Consider the following 26,848-nt stretch of genomic DNA (forward strand, 5'->3'; position numbering starts at 1 on the left):
TTGCTACGGAAGACCCAAACATGTGGATGCGAACCTGACCTGAACCAATAGCTTTGGAATTTTACACCTCACTCCTGAAAATATCCCTGCGTGCCGCAGCTCGCCGCTCCCCAAGGCGCTGTCTGCTGGGAGTGCGAGTCACCTTTACATACACCTGTTCTATCCCGCACCACAGCTGGCAAGCCAATAGCAGCCGTGTGGTGCTTCTTCCAACTTCGTAATTCTCATATTCCTTCTAGATGGTCTGTGCAACCCCCGAGTTTTAAAAGCAAGCCCACTGGGAGGCTCCAGAGTTGGATGATCATAAGAAGGCTTTATAATAAATCCACTTGGAGCAGCTCAGAACAGGTATCAGCTAGAGGGACAATTACACCATTTGTTGTGCCAAGAAATGGTGCCAGTTTTTACCTGTTGAAGCAATTGGGAAATAGACCTGTACTTGCTGAAAATTTTACTTGTATATGCATGCACGATGAGGGAGGGTGAGCAGGTGTTTGTAAACCACAGTTATATTCCTAACAATGATCCCTGACTCATTAAAAAAGAATGCTTTGTGGCCAAACTCTTACAGCAGTGGGGAGAAGGCCCTGTGCAGCAGGAAAGCCTGATCAGATGATCAGTATTCCGATGCAGAAGTAAGTGTCTACTATTGAGCATGAATGTTTACAACAGACATACTTTGGGGTTGCTCTTTGCTTAAAAGAAAACAGTTTGAAAATTTTAGTCTTGACTCTTCTTTGCTGACAAACAGCAGGAAAGGAAATGTGCCATGGCCCATGGACACCATCAACCACTTCCTGCTCCACAGGACTGTCGTTTGTCTAGCAGCAGCACTTTCCCTGTGCTGGCTGGAGAAATGCCACATTAAGGGAACAAAGAGACAATCACATAATTTATTGAGCAAACCTGCTGAGAAAGGAATCCTCATTTTAAGCCAAATCTAATTGCCCAGAGACACTAAACGAGTGCCTCCATGATAACCAATAAGGAATATTTTCATAATGCCATCATAAGGGTGAGACTCTTCTCCAGAGTGTGCAAAGCGCAGGGAACACATATGCAAATAGGGAGTTGCATCTGTATTCTCTACACTGATTTATATCTAAAATAGAGGGTAAATAAGACAAGTTTTCATGACAAAGGAAAACTAATTTGAGGTTTCTTTCTGTCTCCTCTGGCTGCCCACTTCTTTTCTGGGTTAGGACCTGTGCCGTGTGGATCATCCTGCCTTCTTTCTTGTCTCCTACGGACAGCTGCTTCTAAGAGAAATCCGAAACGCAGGTGTTAGCAGCCTCCCATCTGCAGCATCCTGTACCAGCAAAAGCCCAGGTGAATCCTGCACTTTTGTTCCTAGCTGCTTCCTCCGTGGCCTCTGCAAACAAAGCCATTGTGTTCAGGAAGCAGTTGCCTGTCTATTCTTGGTCTGTGGTCTGTGGTCAATCCATTGTGGTCAATATTGTGGTTTCCTCCTAGATGCTTATCCCTTGTTTAACATTGCCAACTTATTGCCATCTTATCTCTTCCCCCAAAAGACTTTTCTACAGTGCACTCCTAACCACGAACTACTTTTAAACACAGGTCAGTGAACATTTTTTTTCCTTCTAGCATGGGCATTCAAAGGCCCAAAGTCCACTTCTTTCTTCTATTCACAATGCAAAACTTAGTGGAAAATACTGAATCTAAGCCAGCCTTGGAGGATTTCACTTGACAAGGCCAATAACGCTCAGAGTTACAGGTGCAAGTGGCAGGAAGATGCGAGACACAGACTCTCAGGCAGACCAAGCCCAGCAGTCATCTATGCAAATGGATGGATGTGAACCCTGTGTGCATACATGTAAGCCCAAAGTAGTGCTGGTGGGCTGCCCATTGGATTCACAGAATAGAAAATATCCAACAGAGTCAACCAATGTCCACCTGCGCCACATTGCAATCTTCTATGCTATCGGTTGTGGGTCAAGCTGTATAACTGAGGTTCCCACCATCTGTCTACCTCTCTCAGCAGCATTGACAGCAATGTGAAGTGCATGCATATGTCGAAGGAGCTCCGGGGAGGACCCTGCAGCTGAGAAATCCAAATCTGAACACAAGGACCTCGGTTAACCAGCAGACAGCCACATTTTATCTTACAGCTTCAGAGTCAAATAAATTTGCTTATAAACCTTAATTAGGTCTTAAAATTGTTACAGTACTATTACAAGGGGTACGGCAAGCACAATGAAGTGCCCATTCCCTAATGGTGCATTTATCTTAATTTAACTCCATTTGGGAAAGCAATGCCCACCGTACAGCAGCCGTCTCACTCTGTGAGCATTTCCAACTGCAGGACGAAGAATATTAGTTTTCTCTGTTTGATATCCTCGCCCTCCACATCTCCATGTTACAGCCAATGTGCAGAAACCCCCTTTCCCAAGTAAACTAAAATGTTTGGGGTCCTGCAAAACCACTGGAATTACTGGCTTGCTTGTGGGTGAACACTCTCAGTAAATTCCTGCCCTGAATGGGAAATGCTTTCAAAGTCAGCTTTTTGAACTCATCAAAGACACTCTGCAGACCTTTCTCATGTTTGCCATTGTTTTTCCCCCCAGATGCATCCTGAATCCTGAGCCTTCCACATTTGTGTCTCTATTCAGCCATTTGCAAATGATCCTCATATTTCAATTGGTCTCCAATGGTTTTAAAGTTCTCTGTATTTGAAGTGGGCAGATCCATTAATTCCAAGACAGACTACCTGCAACTTAGTCTGTCAACAAGCTCTTCCTGAGAGCAGGTCTCTCGCTAGCTCATTGTTGGCAGGCCTTAGGGTGTCTTAGGCAGTTTGCAGGTGTCACCTCCCAAAGCTGCCTCTCCAGGATGTTATTAAGTAGATAACATTAATACCCCCAACATTGCAGGTGAGGAAACTGCCCCAGAGCATCCAAGTCCTTTGCACAGGGTCACATAGCAAAGAAATAGCAAATCTGATGCTTTAGCCAGATCATCCACCTCCAAAGTCAGAGCCCTAACCACAGCTGGGCCAGAGGATACCGGGTAAACACAATGTCCCCAGATCTCACCTGGTAGATCTGACAAGGGACAACACAGAGATTAAAGAAATGCTCATCGTGTATTCAATAATTGCAGGAGGAATAGAAAGTACAGATTACTATGGAAACATGTAATAGTGGCATCTTGCAAACTATGTCCTTTCCTTATATAGAAACACATATCACCCAATAGAGAAAAGGGAAAGTGCTCAGCACACCCATTTTCCCTCCTGTGGATCTGGATCCCTCACTATAACAGGTTGCATTTTTAATAGGATGCTGAAAGAAGATATAAAATACCTATAATCTTTGTTAATTTGCTCTCATTTAAAAACCTAAGAAAATTAACACGCAAATTTAACCTTATGAAAAATACGGGAGTGACATCATTTATGTTTTCCCCGAGACAGTATACATTCCTCTGAGTTGAAAGTAAGCATTTTCCCCTCAAGATTTAGAAACTAAAGTGGAAATAAACAAATGTAGCTTTCTATGTATAATTTTTCATTAGGATTTGATTTTCAGAGAAAACTCAGCTTTCAGCAAAAGTTTTCTCTCTTATGAAGTGGGGATGGTACAATATTGAAGTACAAGAGTAAACGAAGGAGAGGAAACTTGGCCAACTTTCTCTTTTATAGTGATTCTATAAAATGACTTATGAGGAAAAACATTGAAGATGCTGATCAGACTAAAATATTTTAATGTATCCATTAATTTACTAATCGTTGTCACTCTCATAATACTATTAGCTAGCATGTGTTGAGCGTGAATTATTATGTCTCAAGTATTACACTTTGCCTATGATATATTTATGCCTTTTTAGGCGGGTATTGTCACAACTATTTCACAAAACGTGGGAAAGAATTGTCACCAGTGGATGCAGGGTATCCTCTCCCCCACTGCACGCTGGATGTGGGGTCCTTATATCAATACTATCTCAAGAAAAATAATTTTCTGAGACTCGCATGGAAGAATGAGTCGTTTGTATTTGTGTGGAATTACCTCCCTGAGTTTCCAAAGTCCCATTTCCCTTAGTCCAGGCCTGGGAGAAGTGCAGCTGGGGATTCAGTAGAGCTAAAAGCAAAGCCAGTGTCCAGACTTTCCACTCCACAGTGGCCTTGGGTCTGGTACAGCAGTGGGCTGGTTGCAGGCCATTGGTCCACTGTGTGGGGCCCACGTGGCTATGGGCCATGTGAGCCAATGCAAAAGAGCAAGAGCATCAGAGTGACCAAGAGAGTGCGAACCGAGAGGGCCAGGAGCCGAGAAGCAACCTGCTTTGCTTAGGGATTAAATATTCCCAATCAGCCCAGTGCTTCATCATCCCATGCCTCCTCTGGCCAGTGACCTGTTCCCAGGTATGACTGACAGACATGTACCTCCCTACTTCACCCAGACTTTACTGGGCATGTGTCTCTCTCTCCCTCTGCCCAGTCCCTTCCCCCAAAGGTCTATGTGGAATGGATGTGTGGTCCCTGGGAGTGTTAACGGCAGTTTCCTGACAAAGCTGTACAAATGGCATGCCTAGACTCTTTGGGTTTCCCCTTTCTTATTTCCTGGTATTAATAACTAGGTTAATTACAACTGTATCGGAATCATTGTAATAACAAGCTTCTATTGGGTGTGCTTGCTCCTTACAAGATGTTATTTAGTCTAACTTTTCCCATTGCTTAGCAGTTTAACATCTGAATCTTCAGCCTATTTGAGAGAATGAGTCCCATTTTTCCTCCATGCACACCCATGCACACTCGTGTGCCCTGCACCCTATCTTTCAGATGGGCCATTTAACCCAGAGAAAATGGTTCCCTCTCAGCACTAGTTAGCAAGTCTCCCCATGGAGCAGCAGAGCTGAGTCCTGAAGCAACACAAGACTCCCAACCAGGGCTCAGGGCCTCAAGGTCCAGCCATCCTTACTTCTTGGTCATTTTCTAAACCTACTTCTGCAACTGTGCCATGAGTTGCAAAAGTAAGTTTAGCCTTCTCATAAGTCCTTTCCCTGCTTAAGTTAATCAGAAACCATCTATGTTCTTTGCAACCCAGCATTCTACCTAAAACCCATGCATTTTCTTAATTAATGCTAACACAAACAAATGAAGTAGGCATTCTACTGTGCCCATTTTATGGGCAAGAAGCCAAAGGACAGAAAGGTTAGATGACTTACTCATGACTGCATACCTGGTTCTTGTGTGGAACCCTTGAGCAGTCTGACGGGAAACCCAACTCGGAGAGATTTAATAACCTCTCCGAAAACTCTGTGTGGAGTCATCATCTGGTCCCATTGCATCAACTGCCTTTCTTTGACGATGAGTTCAACTGAGACACAGAGGAGACACCAAGTAGCAGGAAAGAGGATCACAGATACTGCTGCAATCCATAATATGACACTTCATGGCTTGTCCCCCTGAGTCTGAGGACCTTTCTAGTGCTCCATATCCCCACTGTGTTTCTGGAACATTGTCGAATACTGACTTCTAGGAGGTAGTTCTCCTAGCCTCACAGAGGATGAGAGACCCCTACTGTTCTTGCACCTGCAGCCAGGCAAAGGGAAGTTTCTTTAAAAAAAAAAAAAAATCCTTTTATTTCCATAAATCTCAGGCCTCTTACACTCCCGAAGTCTGCATAAAGGTACAGTGTTCCCGCTTCACAAACAGCACACTGTGCTCTCCCTTCCCATCAAGGCAAGGGTCACCAACTGCCCGCTGAAAACAGTCTTTCCTTTGAGAAACGTTTGTGTTGCTTACTCTCCCAGTCGTCCCGAATCTTCTTTCCTCGTCCACTCAAAGGTGCCGTATTGATAACAGCTTCGCAGGCCCCAGTGTTCGCAGCAAAGGGGAGACCCTGAGGGAGATGAACCCAGTGACCCTGAGGAATTGTGAAGATACTGGGACTGGGAATGGGCTGAGCCCCTGGGACCACGGTGGAAAGCAGTCCTGGGGGCCCCCGCAGACAGGAAGTCCCTGACCACATTGGCACCTTCAGGGGCTCCCTTCTTCAGAAGGCAATGAAGGAAGGGACACCTCTGCAATGGTTCATTCTGCTTTTCTACCAGGGACTCATCGCCAGAGTAAAGCTGCTGATGGTTGCCAATTACGTTTTCAGTACAATGGAGAAGGAAGAGAGAGAAAAAAGAGTGGGAACTGGAGGAAATTCTCATCCCTGGATTTCATTTCCGGGGGGCTACTGAGCATTTGGGGTTGAAGAGTGGCTAAGCTAGCAAGTTCACAAGGGGTTGGCTTCAGACTCTGGTATCTTCTCGTGCTCCTGGGTAAGGCTCTTTTAAATTAAACAAAGCAGATGAAAAGAAACCTACTTTTCTAAATCCCTAAAGTAAAATAAGTCATCCCATGTGTTTTTCTTATCAAGAGTTTCTGTGTTGTGTATGTTTTGTATAATGTCTATATACACTACAAAAACGTATTCATTGTCAAAATAATTAGACTATTACATACAGACACATACACAAACTGAAAATGTTCATTCTTTTTTACTTTTTGCCACAGAAAATTTATATTAGGTAATTTGCACTGGGCAGTTTAGAATTTGTCTCCATTGAAACTTTGTGTATTCACGTGAAAATAACAAACAAATAAAAATATTTGTGTTCTTAACTTACTGTGACATTGACACCAGTAATATTTGGGGATCTTTGGAAGTACCAGGTCCAAGGCATCACCTTGACTCTGACGAGCGGATAAACTGTATCACGGACAACTCCAGAGAAAAACACCCACCACGCAGGCCACAGCACCTGCTCCTTGCTGAAGGCAGGTCCACCCCACGGTGCAATGAGAATGCACCCAAGCAAAACACACGTCCTCCTGCTGAGGGGGAAACTCTGGGAAGTGCGTCTTACGGGAAAGTTGGGAGAGAGAGCTCGTCTCTGTGGAAGCCTCTCATGGATTGGAAGACTAGGGAGTCTCTCTGGTAGGATACGAGGGAATTTCCTAATCATTCTCATCTACACAATGACCCGATTTTAGCCTTAATTTTTTTTTTTTTTTAATGCAACTGTCCTGAAACTGTAAGAGCCTATGAGTGGGAGGCAACAGGACTGGGCTGTCTCCTTGGGGATGAGAGGCAGCCTCTGAGACACACCAGCCTGATGCCTTCCTCCTCAAGCCCTCAGACACCCCATCTAAAGAGGAGAAGTTGAAGAATGGTGGTCAAATATATGCTTGCTACCCTCTCCTAGAAACGGTACTGAGATGACCTGGGCGCAGTGGCATAGGCATACACATAGGGTAAAGATCTAGCTCCTGAGGCACACCCATACTTGATAACTCTTACCATCCCACCGCTTATCAATACTTTAAAAAAAAAAAACTGATATTACGCCAGAGAAACTACTAGTTCATGTGTAATACATGTCATCGGTGAAGCTAATGGGGAAAAGTGATGGGACTTGTCCTTGGGATCTTAATTACACCTCACAGCCCTTAACTTCCGGTGACAGCTACGGCTCGGATCACAAGTGTGCGCTCTGCATCCCCTGGTGTCCCTTCTCGGAGGTCCCCAACCAACGCCCCTTCCAGGCCGCAGATAAGACCCACTTTCTGTCTTTCACGGGAGTGGCGGGAGGAGACGGAGGTAGAGGGAGAATCAGGTTTAAAAAACAAAAACAAAAAATGAAACTAGATGCGTGGAGAGGAGAGACTAGCGGGAGTGGCGGGACCAGAAGCGGTTCCCAGCGCGGGCAGCATCTGCGCCCCATTCCTCAGCAGAACGCCCTCCCCACCCCCCCATCCCCACCCGACCCCCCGCATCCCTGGGAGGAGGAACCGGCCTCGGAGAGCGGCGCCAAGCGGGGAACCGCTCCTCTGGGGAGAGAGACCTCTCTTGGATGCCTCCGCGCGGACTTTTTCCATAAATGTTTCCAATTAACTGGGAGAGCTTGGGGAGGGGCGTGGGGAGGGGTGAATGGAGGGGGGCGCCCAGTAGGGAGAAGGCTGCGGAGGGGAGACCAGTCCTTAAAGCCTGCGGGGGGGGGGGGGAATCAGTGCCAGCCTTGCCCCCTTGCGGGCACGGGCGGCCCGCGATGGCCCCACGCGCGGGGTGAGCGCAGGAGGCCTGCCCGGAGCCCCGCGGCCCCTCCCGCCTTGCGGGGCGCAGCGCCATCCATCACCCCGGGAGCCAGACGGCCGGTGCCTGCGGCGGCGACGGGGAGGCGGGTGGGCCGGTCCCGCCCTCAGCTCTGCCTGCCTGGCTGCAGCTGCGGGTGCAGCTTCCAGGTGCTCACAGCTCCTCCTGGCGCCCGGCCTGCTCCTGCAGCGGCTGCGGGGAGGAGAGGCAGTCACTCCGGTGACGCGGAGGCCACCTGATCGCGTTGCTGGACCGGTGTGGTCTCGTCGGAGAGACCCCTGACCAGGGCCCGGGGGAAGCAGGAGGAGCGCTGGGGCGTGGGCTGCGTGCTCACTGCACAACGGGCGCTGTGACCTGGCAGACTTGTTCACCAACAAAGAGCCACTCCACAGTGTCCGGCCAGGAGCGTTTCAGACAACTGCCACCAAGTCCAGCACCCACCTGGAGGGGCATGGGGGCCAGGCGCAGAGAAAGGGCCGGGTTAAGCCAGGGACATAGTGCTGTGCTTGAGTGCACAACACAAGAGCAGACTGGGAACTTCAGCCTGTGCGAGCATCCTGGCCAAACTCCGCAGAGATGCTGGGGGACACTGAGCCACAGGCAGGGCTCCCCACCAGGTGCCCTGGGCTATGAGGAGAAGGAAGACGTGCAGCTCAGAGAAGCCTGGATGTAGAGACCAAGAAGAGGCAGCACCACAGGCGCAGCTGCCTTGAGGTCCTGACGGGAATGTCTACAAAAATGGAGCAGTGGGACGTCTGTTTTGTTTCTTTAATCACTGCAATTGGGACTTTAAAAATTGTTATAACTGCTTTTAAAAGTATACCCAATATTTCCGAATTCTGTCTTCACCGCACCTATAGGGTTTCTTAGAACCCCCAAGAGGCCGCAGTGGTGCTTGCCATCCGACCACAAATGAGTTTTCACAGACGTTTCACAACCCTTCAAATGTGAACTGAGGCCTGGGACCTGTCCCCTCTCCTCCCAGGGACCTGCCCTGCCCAGGCACAGGAGTGTGTGTGCTGATTCCGCGAGCATAGTTTTAAAAACCCAGAACAGCCCTCACCGGTTTGGCTCAGTGGATAGAGCATTGGCCTGTGGACTTAAGGGTCCCAGGTTCAATTCCAGTCAACCTTCATTATGGGCACATACGCAGTAGGGAGTGTACAGGAGACAGTTGATTTATCTTTCTCATTGATGTTTCTAATTCTCTATCCCTCTCCCTTCCTCTCCGTAAAAAAAAAATCAATAAAATATATTTTAAAAAAATAAAAAATAAAAACCCCCGAAAAAGGAGTTCATTCATGCATGTATATGGATGCATTAACTCAAAGTAAAACTCCCATTTTTATTTTATTCATAGTATAATTTCTGGCATCCAGGAGAAATAAGATATTAGCTCTTGCAGGAATAGGTTTACATGAAAAACTGAGTTAGCAAATCTGTTTTATTGAGGGAACCTAAATTTATGGGGCCGATTTCCTTCAAGTAGTTCAAAATACTCAGAAAGGCCCTCTGGCTATAACCAATAGTCTAGAAAAATCTTCATTTTGAGAACAAAGGGAATTCAGATCTACAAGGATTTCTGATAGTCTATCTAGCTTTTCCATACTTTGGTTTGGTTTCTTATCCATGAAAATTTAATAGGAAAAATGAAAGCTGAACAAGAAAGTGTTTCAGTTGAGCCTTGAATTGGCAGAACTATTCTAAGTATTACCAAATTATATCTGCTTATCCAGTTGTGATAGGTCTGTATTAAAAGTGAGAAGGTAAAACAGGTAGGAATGTTTTCTTTCAACAATCTGTTCCTCCCCTGAAACTTCACCTAAATTTGGTTTAATTCTACCAAGATTGTTGTCTACGTCTGATCTTGAGATCTTGATGATGGTTCTTTGGAAGCAAGGCCAGATTTGATTCAATAACAATAATATTGCAACAACAATTATTGTATGCACTGGCAATTGCCACTTCAAAGTATTTTGATGCATTATGTTATTATGACAACCCTCCTCGTAAGTATATTATCCCCACTTAACATGTGAGGAAACGTAAGTTCAGGCAGATTAAATATCTTGTCAAGAGTAATACAGCTAATGAATAAACCAGCCAAGTTTCAAATATGAACTTCCTGGTTGCAGACAGTTGAGGGCTCCTTCCTAGTTAATTCTACAAGATTCATAGTGTAGTCATGAATAAGAGCCCATAAGCCAGCTCAGAAAACATATTCTATATCCACAGTCCCAGGCCACTGCTTTCAAAATTACCAGTGGATATTTTATAAGAGTACAGATTCCCAGCATCTCTCCAGAGAGTAGGATTAGGTGTTGGTGAGGACTGGAATTTGCATTTAAACATGCTTGAGATTGCCAACCTATGATCACTAGCACCAATTCAATGCCAACAGGAATCCCCAATTTGGGATATGGTAAAAGAGGAGACTATTCAGTGCCAACAGCCCAACTGTGTTATAGCAAAGCAGTAGAACAACTGGCTATGAAGGGGTCCTCTCAGACAACACAACTTCGCTCTGCTCCAGGACAGTCCACTCAGGTCCTACCCCTTCTGATCACCAAAACAGCTCCCTGTGGTCTGCTGTGATGGCTCCACTAGGCTCTGCTCCACTGCCCTCAGCAGGACTGCTCAGCCTCTGTGTACAGCTCCAGCCAGGGAAACCAGGAAGTGCAGTCTTCAAAGGAAAGGGAAAGTACCTTCTCTCAGCCAAGTGGAGCTGACTTAGAGAGAGAAGTCCCAACCTCTGATCACTGATTGGTCCACCCTCCTGTGAATGAGGACTCCAAATCCTCACAGTTTGATTGGTATGAAAAACAAGGTACTGATTGGTTGAAATGGAGTTGCTCTAGTTGATCAAAGAAGACGCTAATGAAGAGATAGTATTGCAACTTAGATTGGACAGGGAAGTGTTGTTCCTATTGGTTGAAATATGATTCCAGGAACTCCTATGTAAGGAGTGGCTCAGATGGCAGAAACAGTGAGGCAGGCAGCTCAGTGCAGGCTTCTCCCCAAAGCAGGTTGGGTGAGAGGCACCTGTTGTTTTTTGTTGTTGTTGTTTTCTGAGCCCAATTAACCACCAGGAGTCCTTCTTGGCAGGTATTTTCTTTCTTGGAGTCAATGGGATGAATTCTAATGATCAGCCTGATTAGGAACCACTGTTGTATATGAACTCTTTAGAAGCAGGGGTATTTTCTCTTTGTCTGCCTAATACCTGGTATATTGCCTGGCATATGGTATGTGTTTAATAAATATTTGTGAAAATATATTAAACTGAAGCCCAAATCCTCAAAAAAGTCTTCTACTTATTAGCCTGTGTAGAGTATTGTTATGAACTTAATGTTTGTGTCCCTCGCCCTCAAATTCATATGTTAAAACCTCACCCCCCAGGATGACTGTATTTGGAGATAGGGTCTTTAGGAGGTAAGGTTACATGAGATTGTAACGGTAAGGACCTAATCTAATACAATTATTGTTCTTGTAAGAAGAGACACCAAGGAGTTCACTCTCACCCTGGCCGCTGTGGCTCAGTTGGCTGAGCATCATCTGGTGTATTGAAAGGTTACCAGTTTGATTCCCCATTAAAGCACATACCCACGTTGCAGGTTTGATCTCTGATTGAGGTGCATATGGTAGGCAACCAATTGATGTTTCTCTCTCCCCCTCTCCCTCTTCTCTCTCTAAAATTAATAAAGCAGTTTTTTTCAGGAAAGAGTTCACTGACTCTCCCTGTCATGTGAGCACACAGTGAGACGATGACTATCTACAAGCCAGAAAGAGAGGCTTCACCAGGAACCTACCATGACAGACCTTCATCTGGAAGTTCTAGCCTCCAGAATTGTGAGAAAATAAATTTCTGTTTTTAAAGCTGCCAGCCTGTCATATTTTGTTATAGCAACCTGTGCTGACTACTGTAAGTACTGATAACCTAGTCCAAAGGTCGGCAAACTATAACCCCTGGGCCAAATCTGATTGTCTATTCATTTATGTATCATCTATGTCTGCTTTCTTATTACAACATTGGAAATGAATAATTATAACAGAAACTGTATGCCCTGCATAATAGAAAATACAGGGTAAGGCAAAAGTAGGTTTACAGTTGTGAGTATATGAAACACTTATTTATTAAGGATTGTATTGTATTGTTTTCCATAGGAACAGTTGTAAACCTACTTTTTCCCAATCCTGTATTTACTATCTGGTCCTTTATGGAAGACATTTGCCCACCCTGAACTTAAGTAAATGAATTGTAAATCTGATTAATCCTTGCAATCACTTGAGGTTTCTAAAAATACAGATTTCTAGGGCCTATCAAAAGTAACTCCAATGTCCAGCATAAACCTAATAGTTACAAACCAGGGCTGTCTTGAGTGGCCAGAATCACCTTGGGTTCTTACAACAAAATACCACAGACTGGGTGGACTAAACAACAGATATTTATTTCCCTCAGTTGTGGAGGCTGGAAATCTCTGATCGAGGGGCTAACAGATCCAGTGTCTGGTGAGAAAACCCTTCTCAGCTTGCAGACAGCCAATTTCCCAGCATGCCCACATGCCAGAGAGAGAGCTCTGGTCTCTTCCTCTTCTTATAGTGACAACAATTCCATCATGGGGCCTCACCCTCCTGCCCTCATCTAAACTAATTATCTCCAAATGCCACCACATGGGAGTTAGGGTTTCAACAAATTATTTCATGAAGAGGGAAGGGAAGGGCAAGGACACAATCCAGTCCATAGCTTTCACATCCAGATGAGGGTTTTGTTTCTGCACTTGTCCTTGGACTTGCTGTGCCCCCAATGGTAGGCCCTGCCTGAACCCCATAAGAATTCAGATCTATGATTTCAGGATAAACTGCTCAAGGCATAGACTTCCTTCTTGCCCTAAGGGTGAACTTCCTTCATGATAGTCTCATGAATAATAATTTTTTTAAAAAAGATATATGTACTAAACAGCTAGAACTTTCCAGAAACAAAAATATGTATCAAATACACCCAAAATACATTTGCTTGAAAATTGACTAGAAAAGGAAGATGGGAGAAACTAACTTACCAAATAATTAGTGGGCTGGCCTTAAACTCTTCCCTCATTAATTGGCCTACTATAATGTTAGTTTTGTGAGCATTTATGAGCCAAGCTCAGAGGATATGGAGCTAGATTCAGGGTGTAGGCCCTAGATGTGACAGCTCTGTATCCTTGGATAAGTTATTCTAAGTTCCTTAACCTTAATTTCTTCATCCGTGGAATGGGAGTAATAAAAAAAACCTATTCTACAGGGTTCTTTACGGTTTTTTAATAAAATAAATCATTTAGTGGTGCTTTGTAGAGGTCCAGGTTATCAGTAAATTTCAGCTTTTCTCATAAGGCCACGGCTATTAAAAGCTAGAACACTGTGTAACTAGAATGAAATAAGATAAGGTCGCATGCCTGCTTGTTTATTTAAGGAAGAACTCCATTTCAGATGATTGTTCAGCTAGCTTTTCGGGAGCTGGCCCATTTTCACAGCTAATTCAGCCATCAGGGGAAACTTGGGAAATGAAGGGATTCACATTCTAGAAATAAAAGGGTTTCAGCCAATGTTAACCTTAACTGGGTATTATATTGTTTCACTTAAGTCTCTTCCTTCAACACAAATTTAAAAAATTAATAAATAAAACCAAATGTGCTTAAAAGCCTGAGTGCCTGTGACCGGCTCTCTGAAGGCCCTCCCAGCTCTGTGCTGTGTGTTCTATTCAAAAATGGAAGCATTCAGCTGGCAGGCTGGAGCTTGCCGATGCTCCCCTGCCTGTTAAATAATTGCTAGGGGTCAGCATAGGTGAGGATAGTGAGGAAAAGGAAGAGGAATCTGAAGCAGTCCTTCAGCTGCTTAGTTTTTTGTTCCCGTTTAACAAACATGAAGACCAGCAAGATCCAAATGAATGTAGGATTATAAGACTCTGCTTGGACCTCTGCTTTAGACGCTAAAGTGAAGCATGTTTTGCTTCCACAGAGGAAATGTCACCTCCCTGGAGAAAGGCAGTGTCTTCCTCAGGACTTCGCAGACCTAGTCCATTTGTAAATAAAGGAGCTCTGAATAGTTCTACATCAGAGCCATGCCTCCGCAATGGCTTCGGACAGCCCTGTGACTCACGCCTTATCACTGTTCCTGAATGACAGTTACACAGACAACGCGCGTGGAAAATCACGACCATCTGTTTGGGCAGAAGTCTAACTTAAGAAGCATCTTTTAGACTCGGGGGTGAGGAGGAGGGTGGTAAGAAACCAAAAGTATCCAGATTGATAATCCACGCTGATTTCGTTTACACTGAAACTATTTACACTCATCGCTTTTTGCCCATATAGATCTACCCTTAATCTCTGAGTGGTCTGGTATTTATCATAAAAGACACAAAAATACTTGTTTATTTGAGTAAGAACTCTTTCAAACAATCCTACTTATTTTGTGTGAGATCCTTAGTAGGAAATGGAATACAGAGAGAGCAGCATTTCTACATCTGGTTGTGAGCCAAAGTGATCCATACGCATGGCATGTGTATATCATCTGTTTGCCTATAAATTCCTTAAGTACATGAGCCATGACTTCTATTTCCTTTGTACTTACCTCTACACTTAATACAATAGTGAGCATAAAATTAATGTGAACATTGTCATTTGTCTAACATTTAGATCTATGTTTGTAAGGGCCACATCTACTCCTCCCCAAAGGCCATATATATTATTATAATGTATTAAGACACATATATTGTGTTTTTGTTGAGGGCTGGAGTGCTAATCCTCCCTATACACACAAACACCACTGCCTCACCAAATTGAGGAAGACATGGAAATCTCCAGCTCTTGAGTATTCAAGTGAAATTATTTCTTCCTTTCTCCAGCATCACCCTACCTCCAAGTCTCTCCAGGCTTTCTTTCTTTCTTTCTTTTTTCTTTTTTTTTTTTTTAAATATATTTTATTGATTTTTGTACAGAGAGGAAGGGAGAGAGATAGAGAGTTAGAAACATCAATGAAAGAGAGTCATCGATCAGCTGCCTCTTGCACACCCCCTACTGGGGATATGCCCGCAACCAAGGTACATGCCCTTGACCGGAATCGAACCCGGGGCCCTTCAGTCCCCAAGCCGACGCTCTATCCATTGAGCCAAACCGGTCCCGGCTCCAGGCTTTCTTACCATGATTAAACATGCTTCCATTATTGTTCCCACCATAAAGGATCCATTGTTCCATTTTTATTATTACATATCATACCAGCTTCTACTGCTTTAGTTGATCATTACATTGAGAGAAGAAATTATATGAAGAATAACATTTATGTTAAATATGACACAGTCATACAAACACATACACACAAAATATCTAAAATATATAGACCAAACATCAGCTAAAATTTATAAGAAAATTTTCAACCAAGTATATTGAAATTTACAAGAAAAAATATAAATATATTAAGATAGATATTATTTTAAGACAGTTGATACATTCACATAATATGTGTACTATTATTATTTTAAGTTAAAATATTATTCTTATATTGTAGGATTTTTGTCTGTGTGCTTTTCACAGCCTCACCATATTTCTGAACCTAGTTTGTGGGGTCATATAATTGTCTGGTCAATGGAATGTGGGTGGAAGTAACACATGATTTCTAGCCTGGCTCTCAAACCTTTCTTATGAACATGCTCTCTCTCTTTTCCTGCCTGCTGGTCAGGGAGGGATGCTGAGTTCTCCACCGAGGGCAAGTTTGGTTGCTAAAATTGGGCAGGTGCTACTGGTAAGTACAATAGTAGGTAGAGGACAGGGTTATTGTTAAACATGTTATAATTCAACACCCCCTCTCCCCACCCCTACAGCAAACACATATCGGACCTAAAATATCAGTAGTAAAGAGGTTGAGAAACCCTGCCCTAGACAATGGCTGACCTTCCGGTTGAAAAGAGTTTGGATCCCAGAGTGACTACGTGAAGCAAGCACTTCACTCCATCGCTACCACTTTCCTTTATGAGCCCAAATCTATAAGGCTGTGGTGACCCCTGAGATATTAGAATTATTTGTTAAAACGATTGGCCTACCCTCATCACTATACTAGAAGAGGCAAACAGAATAAAGGAAAATGAAGGGTTGTTTTCACACAATTTAGTACAGGAAAATATTGAGTTTTACTTGTTTTTTGAGGCTGTATCATCCTGGTAATTGAACTTCTGGTGCTGTTCCCAAGGGCAGACATTTTACACTCATGCTCATTGGGCAATTCTCATGCAATAAGAACACACAGGCCCATCAGCCATCTTGGGACCAGCTAATAAGGAAGACTTAGCTATTCCCACCCATCACACCGCATCATGCCATCTTCCCTCGCCATTTTACCAGTGGTTGTTGCATATGCCAATGATGCTATTTAGTCCAGAAGCTTACAAGGAATAACAAACACAAGAGCAAGAGGAGGATGAATTTTCAGGAGTGATGAGTGTGGGCTGTAGCTCCCACTGACTCATTTTAAAATCTTCACATGGAGTCACTTTCTTAATCACTGACTCTACGTTTCTCTGATATTTTTCTATCTTGGCTTGAGAACTAAATTCTCACATATGTGTCACATTCCCAGATTGTTTTGTGGTAAATCAGGATTTGGGTAAAAAACAAAGCCACAATGAAGAGGAGAGAAATTACTAGCTATCTAATTAACCAGTAGGCCGATCAGAATACCAAGAACCTAGAGTTAAGCATAGCAATTAGATCAAATAATTGAAATAATAAATTACATATATGAACTCTGCAGTGAACAGTAGTTTTCTATCTGGGGTCTTGAATAGCTAAGCCTCTTTTAATCTTTATAATGCAAAAGAGATAAGTACTAATCCATCTAAAAGTTGTCTTAATTCTAATCTGTATATTGAGATTAAAAATGATACCGACATGACTATACCCTCTTTGACGCCTTCCACTGAGTTTGCATTCCTCTTGTTAGTTTTAAAAATCTCTAGAAATTTCCCCAGCAGACCTACAGGTCACCACTTGCCTGCATGCTGCTTATGTGTGGCCGGGTCCTTTATGAGGTATGTTGCCTCACTTCATTCCTCCATCGTCCTTGTGCTGACAATGCCCTGCACAAGCCCCCCTGCTGCCTCCTACTGTCTTATTCAAGGGTTTCTCCAGCTACTAGCAGAGGAGATTTAGAATCTGTAGGTCCTAAATGGAAATCGAGGGGCTGAGATGATCATAAAATGGAAAGACATGCAAGTAAACAGAGGGTCACTGTAAACCGTAATCAATGTCCCAGAGAGGCACCGCAATCAGTGTGAAACATTATGAGACATCAGGCACAGCAGCCAGCAGGAAGCACTGCGAAAGCTGCCCACCATGCTAGCATTTGAGGGAGTTGAGAAACAGCTTCCCCTTAAAGGTCTGGCAAGACTCCCTGGAGGAGAGGACAGCTCAGCCAAGCAGAACAGAGTAAATGCCTGTGAAGTTGGAAAAGAATAGTCCAAAAAAGGAAAGCAGCATGAACGAGGACACGGAAGCAAGGGTGAGAATGGCGCTTACAACACACAGCTCAAGACTGACCTTTGACTTGACTTTCTAATTCATTGACTGTTCTTCAAATCAAAGTTGTCTAAATCTATTTTATCTTAATTATTCTTCAGGAAAAATCAATTGATTTAATCTACCCATTATTACTCATTTTAAAGTAAATACATATACTACTGTATTATTATACCATGTACATAAATAGTATACATATGACATCAAGGATAAGATATAAAATACACATTAACATAATATCTAGCATTGTCTGCCCACATCTCAAATTAGCCTCCTTCTCACCAGAGTAAGGATGAGAGTGATTTTGTTCATCACCATGTTCCATTGTTGATACCTAGCATGTCTTCAACAAATATTGAATGAAGGACTGTGAATCCAACTCCTCATTAGAGGTAGAGTCAAAAAAGCTAAACTAATTTAAACTCATCATAATAGCTTTGAAAGCAAAAGCTCTTGGTAGAGAGGGTCCAACTTCTTCTCCTGAAACAAACATCAACAGCAGTAAAATGTTGGAGGCATTGATATATATTACAATTTGCCTTTTTCAGAAAACTGACTGGCCATAATGATCAATAAAATCAGTAGGAAGCAATAGACAATGTGAGAAAACAGCATCAGATTCAGTTTTCCTGAGTTTCCAGTACAGTGACTTTACTAAAAAAGGATATATGTCTTTCATCAGAGAACAGGAATCAATGAAGAGCTAAAGGGGTGATTGATTGTACCTCCTGTATCTTAAGTTGAGCTGGCATCTGTGCACACTGCCCCAGCAGAACGATCCCTTGACTCTAAGTTTTCCGGGTAACCCCTTTTATCCCCAAGAGCACCCCACAACCCAGAGGAAGTCAAGGGCCTGCATAAGTGAATTGGAGTGTGTCTGAGATGTGAGTAAAATTACAGAAAGTACATGTTAGTTGATATCTTGTTCTATCTTTGTAACCATTAGTAGATCTGTTTTCTGGCTAGAAACATGGATTTCTTGCAGGTAGGGCAAAGTATAACTCTCAAACACTGGAAAGTCCAGAGAAGTTGACTCTCTCTATTGTATTAGTCTCCATATAACCTAGTGCTTATTGATCATCTCCACAACATGGGAGTGCTGAGAGAGAAATAAATGTTCCCTAAATAGAGCTTTCCTCACACATTCTTACACATTTGACAAGGCCAAAGATTTCCGCCCATGAACACCCAGCAAGAGTTCCCTCTTCTCCTGAGCACTACAGAAAGGCCTGTAAGACAGACAAGGAGAGGGAGAGGGCGCTGGTGAGAGCAAGTAGCATTTCTTTTTATTCCTATTTTAGATCTTAAGTGGGTTGATTTTGTAAAGTGTAAAGCACACTTGTTTAGATGCATTTGTTAAAGTCGCACCAAATAAATAAATAAATAAATAAATAAATAAATATAAATAAATAAATAAAGTCGTACCAAATGAGTGCCAACACGCTGCTTTTGATTCCCAAAAGGGAAAGGGGCCTGAGTTGTTGCATTAGAATCCTTAGGATAACCAGCAACACCCTTATAAAGTAAGAGCGTTCAAAGCTTTGGCAGGTCAGGTCACACAAATTAAGCCCAATGAACAAATTCCCCATCCTCACAGAGAGGGCAGGGCTTGCTGGGAAATGCATAATCCACAGCTTGCTGAGAAACACATTCAATAAACAGGTTTCACAAGCTCCAGGAAGAGTAATGTTAGGAGCCACCTGTGGGAAAGCTGCCCTATGGGCCCGGACTCAGCGAGGTAAGCTGCAAGCGGTGCTGGGCTGGAGGGATGGGCCCAGCTAATGGCCAGGTGACAAAGCCCCACAGCAGGTTTCAGCTCCCGGCAGGTTCCCAGCCTGGGGAGCACCTGGGAAATTTTCTCATGCTATTGATAGGTTGGGAACCTGGCACAGCCCTCACCGCCTAAAGCTATTTCAGGAAATAACATTTATTGGGGTTCTTGCCTGATTAATTGCAATGTATAAAAGCAATATACATTTAATATTGTTTTTAAAAATGAAAAAATACACAGAAGCACAACAAAAACATGGTAGTTATAGCATTTTATTTCGTTACATTTTAATTGTTATTGAAAAGTAGGTGCATAAGATCTGCGAACCTAAGCTTTGGTAACAGACTTTAAAGTAACTAAATTATCCAGTCAGATGTTTTTTCTTTTTAAAGTAAGTCCCAACCAAAAAAATTTGGGGCTGGATGAAAGCAGGCAGTGGGACTACTTGGATATTGAAGCCACAGTGATTTTTCTTTTTATTTCTGTATGGTATGCCTTTTTAAAGCAGGAAAATACATACATAATATTTTATTATATGTAAATACTATTTTATTATATATATTATATATTTGTATATGCGTATATAGTGTATGTTACTTAAAGAGAAAGAAATTTAGGTTGGTTTCAATAACACTTTTAAATATATTTTCTGAAAGATAAAGGAGTACAAATTGGTAGTTTCAAAATAATCATAGAAATATAAATCAAAGCATAGGGAACAGTCAACATTGCAATAGCTATGTATAATGTCAGGTGGGTACCAGGAACACTTTGTAAAGTATATGATTTTTTAACCACTATGCTTTACACCTGAAAGTAATACAAAATAATGTTGAATGCAAACTGCAAATGAAAATAATTTTTTTTTAATTATAAGGTATTTGAGGAATTCAAAGGGAAAAATAGTTGCTTCTGGCTGGTTCAGGAAACACTTCTAGAGAGGTGACATTTTGGCTGTCTTACAGCATTTATGGAAAATGCTGTCCCTCTGGCACACAAATGGCCTTTTATGCACCATGCATCTATTTGCAAAACAGTCTAATTGTAAAACCAGTATCTTGTGCTCAGATTAAAAGCTTGCCTTAAATATGTGATTTGTCCTAGGCTGCCTCATGCTTTTTCCTCCTGTAAAGGGGGCATTATTTTCTTCAGGGAAGACAGGCCACTGCTTTCTCCTTAAGGCTCTGTTAGAGGTTCTGTAGGAGAGACTTTGGAGTACATTGCTAGGACAATGGAAACTAAGGAGAAAATAAATAAATGGGACTACATTAAGATAAATAGTTTCTGCACTGCAAAAGAATTCATCAACAAAATGAAAAGAGAGCCACTGTGTGGGAGAATATATTTGCAAATGATATTTCCAATGAAATTTTAATGTCCAAAATATATAAGGAACTCATACACCTTAACAAAAGGAAGACAAACAATCCAATCAAAAAAAAGGGGGGGGAGAGGGGGAAAGGATCTAAATAGACACTTCTCCAAAGTAGGCCTACAGAAAGCCAAGATACAGATGAAAAAAATGCTCAAAGTCATTAATCATCCAAGAAATGCAAATAAAAATGACCATGAGGTAACACCTCCAACATGTCAGAATAGCTACCATCAACAAATGACAAGTGCTTCTAAGGATGTGAAGAAAAGGGAACCCTAGTACTCTGCTGGTGGGAGTGCAGAGTAGAGCGGTCATTATGGAAAACAGTATGGCATTTTCTGAAAATATTAAAAATGGAACTCCCATTTGACCCAATGATCCCACTTCTAGGAACCTATCCTAAGAAACCAGAAAGATATATGCACCCCTATGTTCTTAGCAGTGCAATTTACAATAGCTAAGATTTGGAAACAGCCTAAGTGCCTATCAGTAGATGAGTGGATAAAAATACTATGGTACATTTACACAATAAAATACTATTCAACAATAAAAAAGAAAGAACTATTACCATTTGTAACAGCATGGATGGACCTGCAGAGTATTATGCTAAGCAAAATAAGCCACTCAAAGAAAAAATAAGTATCACGTGATCTCACTCATATGTGGAATCTAATGAACCAAATAAATGTGAACAAAAATTGACCCAGAACAGAAGTATGAACAGATTGTCGAACCTCAAAGGGAAGGCAGGGGAGGGTGGGTGGGAAGACATCAACCAATGAACTTGTATGCATATATGCTCACCCATGGACACAGACAATGGGTAGTGAGGGCCTAGGAGGAGACAGAAGTGGGCTGGAAGATGTTAATGATGGAAAACGGAGGACCTATATAATACTTACAACAATACATTCTACAAATATGATTAAGTGTCTGCTTAATCATATTAATGGTGGAAAAGGGAGGACCTATATAATACAACAATACATTCTACAAACATGATTGAGTGCCTGCTCTGTAGCAAGAGCTGTGCCAGGCTCTAGGATCAATAATGTGAAGGGAATGGCCCGTCTCTTCCCCTGCAGATATCCCCCTGTGTCTGTGAACCAAGGAGGCATCAGTAGATGCCAGGTAGGAAAAAAAGTAGATACATTCAAGTGCACACACAATACTTCTGATTCCATCCACATTCCTCACAAAGTTTGCCTAATAAACACCTCTGGGATTTACAAGTATATATAAAGAGTCTGTTCCAAAAATGAAAGAATATATTTGGATTTGTAGATGTAGGCTAAGGTAAGAGATTTGAGAGGTATTGGGATTGACCAATTTTTTTATTGGATTGTTTGTCTTCCTTTTGTTAAGTTTTATTTATGGAGTTCCTGTAAAATGGATTCTAAACAGTAAATACAAAAATAATTGCTCTTTTCCACTTAGCTCATAACCAAATAAAACAAAAGCCAGTAGTGTAGTACAGATCAAAGAAGTGATCTCTGCTAATAAACAATGGGAATAAATAGAGTTCTGGTCAAGATAGCAAGATAGATAAATGCTATACTCACCTCTTTCAATGACTACATCAAAATTATAACTACTATACAACAATCAACCTGGATAAACCTCTGAAAAACTAACTAAACAGAAGTCCTATAACTAACGGTATAAAGAAGAAGCCACATTGAGATTGGTAGGAGAATGAGCACCCAAAACAGGCTGGCCTCACACCCACATGTGGTGGTTGAGAGTGGGAGGGATGTCTCCACTGCAGACGTCCCCACTATGGAGCCGGGCAGCTCAGCCCCACACCAGGCTCCCCAGCCCAGAACACCAGTGCCAGGAAGAGGAACCTCCACATCGAGCTGTGAAAATTAATGGATATTCTGTCCATCTAGATGAGCCAGAAGAGCAGCTGAAACCCTAGGCATCCTTTTTTAAAGGACCCACATGCAGACTCACTTGTTCACAAGGACTTCCCCTAGGCCCTGGGAGAGGGACAGAGGCTGAGGAGGTGCCAGAGACATACAGGAAGGAATAAGTTGTTTGGCTTCAGAGAAGGGACTAAAAGGGCAGTTGCCATTGATCCTCCTCCACGAGGCCAAATCTAACTCTGCATTTTCCTGGTGAACTTCACTAGCTCCATCCTGACAACTCTGTAGGGCATTGTGCCATCCTAATTGTGCACCACCCAAGGATCTTTCATGGTAGGCAGACAGCCTTGACCTACACTGTATTCTTTCTTACAAAACTCTCAGAGGTTCACAGGCCCCAGGTGAGTGGCAGCTGGCCTTGATGGACCCTATGACTTTTGCTGAGTGGCCCAGGCTCAGCACTGGTGTAAAATCTGTATATGCAATAACCTGGTGAACATCACTTACCCCACTCTGGTGACCCCCCTGAGACCCTGTCTCACACAACTTGCATACTGCCCAAGCTCTTTCAGCAGCTGAGCCTTACAGGAAATGGACAGGGAGAGGCAGGCCTTAGTGTGCCTTTTTCTGACCTCCTCCAGACCAGTACTGATGGCATCTAACCTAGGTCTCTCCCATGTGCATCCAGGCCCAGCACAAACTGCAAATTGCTTTGTAGGTCCTAATAGGTAGACCTTCTATAGGTCATCCCCTGCACAGCAGCTCATATGTTGTGGTCATGGCCAATCTTCAAAGCTAGTCAGCCTGAGGGTAAATACCACGCACTGATGTGCAAACAGCAGTTAAGGCTCAACTACAATAGGAAGGCAGGCACAATCCACACAAGGAATATTCCTGAAGCACCTGGATCAGGTGATCAGGTAAATTGTGCTACTGGGCCTCACAGGACACCTACTACATAAGGCCATTCTGCCAGAACTGAGAGACATAGCAGATCTACTTAATTCATAAAAACAAATACAAAGAGGTAGCCAAAATTGAGAAACAAAGAAATATGTTCCAAGTGAAAGCACAAGAGAAATCTTTAGAAAAATAACTGAAAGAAATGGAGGTAAGCAATCTTACAAATATAGAGTTTAAAACACTGGTCATAAGGATTCTCAAGGAACTTAGTGAAAATTTCAATGAAAAGATAGTAAGCATAAAAATGAACATAAAAGCCATGGGAAATACCCAGTCATAAATAAAGAATACATTAGAAGAAATAACCAAATGAAGTAGAAAATGGAATCAGCAATTTGGAAGACAAGATAGCAGAAAACACCCAATCACAACAGCAAAAAGAACAAAACATATGAGGAAAATTTAAGGGGTCTCTGGAATAAAATCTGAATAACAACATTTACATCACAGGGATACCAGAAGAAGAGAGAGAGAGCAAGGGACTAAGAACCTACTTGAAGAAATAATGACTGAAAACTTCCCCAACCTGCTGAAGGAAATAGACCTACAAGTCCAAGAAGCACAGAGAATTCAAAACAATATGAACCCAAAAAGACCCATACCAGAATGATAAAGGTTAAAAACAAAGGAAAACTCTTAAAAACAGCAGGAGAAAAGCCATTGTTACCTGCAAGTGCACTCCATAAGACTATCAGCTGACTTCTCAACAGAAACTTTTCAGGCCAGAAGGGATTGGCATGAAATATTCATAGTGATGTCAAGCAAGGACTTACAACCAAGAATATCATTTAAAATTGAATGATAGATAAAGAGCTTCCCAGACTAGAAAAAGTTAAAGGAGTTCATCACTATAAAACCAGTATTACAGGAAATGTTATGAGAGGGAAAAAAACCAACATAAATATAAATGATAAAATGGCAATAACTATATACCTATACAATAAAAAATAAATATAACATCAGATTCTTTTTTTCTTTATATTAGTAAGGCAACTGGAAAGTGCTTATTAAATTAATTTAATAATCACTTTAAATATAAATGGACTAAATGCTTCAATCAGAAGACATAGGTTAGCTGAATAAATAAGAAATATAAATGGACTAAATGCTTCAATCAGAAGACATAGGTTAGCTGAATGAATAAGAAAACAGGACCCATACATATGCTGTCTACAAGAGACTCACTTCAGATCTGAAGACAGACACAGATTGAAAATGAAGAGATGGAATAAGATATTTAATATAATCTTACTAAATTGGTAAGACTATTGAAAACAGTATAATTTTGGTTATCCAGCATGCTTGGAGAATAGGGTCTGCTTTAATTTTATGTGGCAACGACAGCAAACTTGAGCAGAACCTTCTCCTCATACAATGTAAGGAACCTACTTCAGAAACTCTGTCAGGAATTGGTCACTCAGTTAAACGTTATTTTTTCTTAATATTGCACTTTATCAGCCCCATGAACATGCTTCTAAGTAGGAAGACCCTGGGCAGTGGAGACTAATCAGATTCCCTCACTTATCAATGTTGACATTGAGCACATTTCAGGCTACCACTTCTCTAGCCCTCAGTTTCCCCATATCCCAAAAGAACTAAAACAAATGACTATGAATGTTATGACTATGTTACAAATGATTAAATGACATTATTTAACGTAGTGTCTCATTCAGTGTTGGGTATGTAATTGATATTCATTAAATATTAGCTTTCCCCTATAAAGGAAAAAATTCTACTTAACCTTCACAGGGATAGAATTTCTTAGAATTGTAGGAAAATATAAGAAATTCAATTTTAAAATCATCAGATTCTTTTTTTTTTCTTTATATTAGTAAGGCCACGGGAAAATGTTTTCTTATTAAATTGCTAATAAAAATTAATAGTATTCAAATTCCAAGTTTTATCTTGCTACCACAGCTTTAAAAATTAACCTGATTTAGCTGAAACCTACTTGGCTCAGTGGATAGAATGTTGGCCTGCAGACTCAAGGGTCCCAGGTTAGATTCCGGTCAAGGGCATGTATCTTGGTTGCGGGCACATCCCCAGTAGGCAGCTGATCAATGATTCCCTCTCATTGATGTTTCTAACTCTCTGTTCCTCTCTCTTCCTCTCTGTAAAAAGTCAATAAAATATATATTTTTTTAAATTAACCTGATTTGTACTTTGATCTAAAACAAGAATGAGGAGTTCCAAGTTGCCTTAGGCTATGTAGACTCATGGTCACATAGTAAATATCTTCAACTGCATAGACCATAAGATCTCTGTCACAACTGCTCAGCTCTGCTATTGTAGCATGAAGACAGCCAGAGTCACTATGAATGAGTATGGCTGTGTTCCAATAAAATTTTATTTGCAAAAATAAGAAGCAAGCTGGGTATGGCTTGTCAAAGGTGAGTTTGCCAACCGCTGGTGCTACAAATTGTGTGTTTGTGTCCTAAAATTCACACTGAGACCTAGTCCTCAATGTGATGGTGTTTGGAGGGAGGCCTTGGGAAGATGATTTGGTCATTAGGACAAAGCTGTCTTAGACAGGATTAGTCTCTCCCTTGCCCCTTCCACGGAGTAAAGAGACAAAAAGAAAACCGCTATTGTTGAAACCGTTTGGCTCAGTGGATAGAGTGTCAGCCTGTAGGCTGAAAGGTCCCAAGTTCGATTCCGGTCAAGGGCATGTACCTTGGTTGTGGGCACATCCCCAGTAGAAGGTGTGCAAGAGGCAGCTGATCAATGATTCTCTTCTATCGATGTTTCTAACTTTCTATTCCTCTCTCTTCCTCTCTGTAAAAAAAAAATCAATAAAATAAATGAAAGAAAGAAGAAAAAAAATCACTATTCACAAGCCAGGAGATGAGCCCTCCTGGGACACCAAATTTACCAGCACCTTAATATTGACTTCCCAGTCTCCAGGACCATGAGAAATAAATTATTGCTATTTATGAATAAATATATAAAAAATAAATAAAATATTAATACTGAAGCTATTATTATAGTGCAGATGATTTTAAGCCTTATTATAATATATCCTAAGCCTTTTGGAGTAAAGCAAACAGGTTTCATATCTTTAAAAAATTAATCAAATTATATTATTTCTGCCAACACATGCATTAAAACAAAATCATACCAAATCTTAAATTCAGCACTCAATAAATTATCTTTTTTCAAAGAGCTACACTCTAGGTTTCCAAACTTCAGATTAAAAACTAAACAGTTTAAATTTAAAATACATTAAGTATAAA

This window comes from Pipistrellus kuhlii, unplaced genomic scaffold, assembly GCF_014108245.1.
Source record: "Pipistrellus kuhlii isolate mPipKuh1 unplaced genomic scaffold, mPipKuh1.p scaffold_m20_p_14, whole genome shotgun sequence".
In the NCBI taxonomy this organism is placed as follows: Eukaryota; Metazoa; Chordata; class Mammalia; order Chiroptera; family Vespertilionidae; genus Pipistrellus; species Pipistrellus kuhlii.